We start from the raw sequence: 4,708 nt of genomic DNA, 5'->3' as shown, positions 1-4,708 counted from the left end.
ACATTTTCATGATTTTTCTCCTTGATTGATACATTTTTGGATCAGACTTCTCTTTGGATCAAACTTATAATTTTATAGAAACTATACCCAACATCCAAGTTATTACATATTTTTTATTTACTTTGTCTATCATATTGAGATCATTCTAATTCTTTATGTAAGTTTTCTCTAAACAAAATTATGTAATCTTTGGTAGGAATTATATTTTGATTTCTACATCTAATATTCAGTAGCATTTAATAGTTTATGAATTTCAATAAATTTACGTGTAAGAGGCTTATTTCTTCGTCAACAGATTAGAGGTGAAATTGAATTTGTACATAACATTTATACTCAAGTAAAAACCGAACAAACCGATCCGAACCAAACTGAACCGACTTGAATCGGTTCGTTCGGTTTTGAATGATAGGCGGTTCAGTTCGGTTTGACCAAATTTGGCCATAAACTGAACCGACCGACCGATTGCACAACCCTAAGCCTAATCTCCAGCTAATCCGAAATAATCTAAAATGAATCAAGAACTGTTGGGGTTGAGCTTGTTCTGGCACTTGGGCCTTGACTTGTTTTTTAAGCCCAACAAAAATTCTCAGTCCTGACGGGGAACATTGGATGGGTATCAACCAATATAGTAAAAGGGTCTTGTACAAATTCTTCTGAATTGTGAGGTGGAACTTTATTTATTCCGCAAATATGTAGAGTTAGATATTGAGTCCGTAAAATATGTAGTGTATACAATAAAGCATATTAAGTCTATCCCTTAAATAGGGAGGTATTGCTACAGAAAGAAGAAGCGGACCAGGTTCGAGTCCGGATCGGCCGATCCTCTAACATCTTATTATATAGTAAGCCTATAATTAGTTATGTGGGCTAATATTATTAATTTGTTTCAATGGCCCCATAATTAAAAGTTCCTTGTATAAGTTAGATAAAAAATATAACGGGTTTTCTATAGAGTGCCCATGGGCACTCTATAAGAAATGAGAGAGATAAAAAGAAATGAATGAGGAGGGAATCTCAATGCAAATTAGGGGTCCCCTATCTTCATTCATTTCTCTCTCTCTCTCTCCTCTCTTATAGAGTGTCCATGGGCGCTCTATAGAAAAACCGAAAATATAATTCAGAAGGTCTACCGAGTAAAGAGATATTATTAGCAGATTGTAAAGTTCTTCTCCAATCAAACATGTAGATGATCTGTAGGCCCAAGTTTCTGCTTTTAAAAAAAAAATTGATGGAAGGACCAAGTTCCTGGTTTGTGGCTAGTAATTAATAAGCAAAACTTTCTAATTTTCCGTATGAGAAATAATTGCCAAAGAGACCAAGAATAACCTTCATGTCAAGAAAATTGAAACCAGTACCTTTAGTAGGTAAACTTACTCCACAAAGGACGACTAGTTAAATTTCCCTACCTGTGACATTTATTTACAGTGCAAGATTTCCACAACCTGGAATTTGATATAACCATTTCAATACCAACATATACCACAAAGTTTCCATTAGTCAATATCATCATTGCAATCCCGTAGACTTCTACAATTATAGTATTTTTTTTCTCGCTCAATGACGTCACAGTCAATGCAGTTTACCTTGTCAAATGGGATAGACCGATAGAATATATAATCAAAGATTTTTTCTATTACATCCAAACTTTAAAGTTTTAGTGAGCTTGAGGTTTACATTACACTCTAAGTGTGTCATCATGAGTCAAATGCTGAAACTTGGACTTACGTAATGATGTATTTCCTAATACACTTTAAATAGCAATGTACGATTTGAATATGAATATCAGATTAGAATCTTTGTCGTACATTAAAACTCTAAAATTTCAGTAAATAATTTTATATTCTAGCATAGCATGGACAAGTTTTGCGAAAAAATAACTGAAAATTCAAATCGCCATCAAATTAGATTTTGGAGAAGTTCTAATGTGAGTTTCTTTAATAGAATGATTATTTTAGCCAAACCAAAGGATTAATATTGAAATATTGTAGTGTTTGAAGGTAAGCGCATCACATCTACAAACGCGTTTAAAAGCTCGTGTAAACCCTAGCCTGGTATAAAAAGCGTCAGTTGAGTCAAAGCGGGTTAAGCAATCAAGTCGGTATTCGACCCGGCTATTAATCTGAATAAACATTTTTTATTTAAGTTTGAGTGAGTGGGTCTTCCATTGTTGCTCCTATTTTGAACCAAATTGGATGCTAATTAATGGCCCATAACCCATATCCCATTTATAATCATGCAGGTTCTCTATTTAGTCCCACATCGGTTAATTATATGATTTAAATTGTATTAAAATAGTATAATCCAATTCCATAAGTCACCGAGCTTAGTTGCGTGAGCTTGCAACTATGCGGGGGTAATAAGGTTAGTCAGATGATGCTAACCTCTACCAGTGGAGCACACGGCACGTGTTCTATAAGTGATATCCAATTCGAACTCTTCTCTAAAGAACCCACTCAGGTAGTAGTTTTCCATCACACAACCGTTCTTTTTCTAAAGTTAAAAACAGGGCGACGTGCCCTATTTACTTCATTATTCGTAGGAAACTATTTTTTTTTATTTTTGAAGTGAAAATAAGGGCGAGAGATGCCTAATTCATTTCATATATAAAAACTGTTCATAGGAAACCAATCAAAATTTGGGGAGAGAAGAAGAAGTCAGATCGATAATCAACACGAACTTAGGGAGAGGACCCTAGTCACCTAATGCATAGTGAATACCGATCAAAAACTCTATCTACACCCCAAAACTAGATAACTAAGAAATTGTTTTGAGCTTGACACCCAACATACCACAAACCAGAAGTACATACTAGTAACCCACATATTGTTTTTATATATACAGGAAAAAACTGTCCATAGGAAACATTTTTTATTTTTGTAGTAAAAATAAGGGCGAGATGCCCTATTCATTTCATATATAAAAACTGTCCATAGGAAACCAATCAAATTTTGGGGAGAGAAGAAGAAATCAGAACGATAATCAACACGAAATTAGGGAGAGGACCCTGTCGTCACCTAATGCATAGTGAATACCGATCGAAAACACTTTACAAAACCAGATAACTGAGCGTTTGGCAATCGTAATGTTTTTGCCGTTTCTGTTTTTTTCCAACAAAAACAAAGAAACGCGTTTGACAACCGGAGCGTTTTTTTGATTTGTCCCTTTACAAAATCTAAAAATTAAACACTTTTCTCAAAACACCAAAAAGGTGTTTTAAGATTTCGTTTTTCATCTAAGCCGCCGTAGCCGCGCTCACTGAACGACGTCGTTGTCCCCGCCGCCACCGTCGCCCTTGGCCCGCCGTCACCCGCGGCCACCGCCCGCTCGTCATCCGGCCGCCCACCGCCCGCCGACCGCCTCATCCGGCCGCCACCGTCCGCCCGCCCGTTAGCCGACGCCCGCCGTCGTCAGCACTACCGCGCTCCTCGCCGTCGCGTGTCCGCCCGTCGGCCGCCCGCCGGCGCCCACCACCCGTCGACCACCCGCCACCCATCGACCACTCGGCCGCCTGCCGCCGCCGCCCGCGCGCTGCCCCAGTAGCCGACAGTCATCATTCTCGCCGGCCGCCGACCACCCAACCGCCGCCGCCGTCCGCCCACTGCCGCTATATAAATGGTCAAACTAGTTTGACCAAAATGGTGTTTTCAAAACACATTTGAAAAAGAAACATCATGGCATGGCGTTTTTTACAAAAACACAATAAAAAGAAACACATTGATTTAAGAAATCGTTTTGAGCTTGACACCCAGCATACCACAAACCAGAAGTGCATACTAGTAAGTCACATATTGTTTTGATATAAACAGGAAAAAACTAGAACTAGGAAGTTGTAATAAAAAATACCTACGTTTCAAAGTGGATATATTATATTTTAAAGTGAATGGTGGCAGAATATGAAAATACCTACGTTTCATAGGGGTTTATTATAAAAAAAGTATCCATGGTTTGGCCTTTTTATATACAGAGAGTGCTAATGAGAATTTTGTGTGCCTAAGGCTAAATCTATATATCTGAATGAGGCGTAAATATGCATTACTCCTTAGAAATTACCTTAAAGTTGTAATAAAAACATGTAAAAAGGACTAATCTACTGATAGTAATTTTATAGATAGTAGATTGCGTAAGATACGTCCGCTTTTCAAATTTAATCATCTACATTCCTTCTGTGATATTGGTCCCGAAAATGTTTCATGTTTGAGAATTAGTCCTCCGGTAATTTTACAGATAAGAGTTGCGGATTAATTTCAAATTTCAATGATTTTGAGGACCTAATATAAAAATATTATTACGTATTTGAGGGATTGATATCGAAATTAGATGATTCAGAACAACGACTGTGAGACAAATCTACCGACTCACTTCCTCTCTTTGTTCTCGGCCCTTGGTTCCTCTCTTTGCCTTCATCCTCAATTCCTCAAAATCGAATAAGAATGAGCATATGAATAATTATTTGTATTATTGAAAATTATATATATTATAAAATTGATGAGGATGAAGCCATACATAGATATCAAGAAATAAAGGCAATAAGTGTGTTATTGTAAACGCTATTATCATAATAATAAAAGGATGGTTGTATAATGCAAACATTACTAAGATATTTTATTTTGTTTTATTTTACTTGATGTTGTTGTTGTTGCTGCTTTTTTTAGGGCAAAAGTTAAAAACACCTATGATTCATGGAGTTATGTATAAAGAATCCATGTTT

This window comes from Asparagus officinalis, chromosome 8, assembly GCF_001876935.1.
Source record: "Asparagus officinalis chromosome 8, Aspof.V1, whole genome shotgun sequence".
In the NCBI taxonomy this organism is placed as follows: Eukaryota; Viridiplantae; Streptophyta; class Magnoliopsida; order Asparagales; family Asparagaceae; genus Asparagus; species Asparagus officinalis.
The sequence above is the reverse complement of the archived record's forward strand: the minus strand, read 5'-3'. Positions refer to the sequence as shown.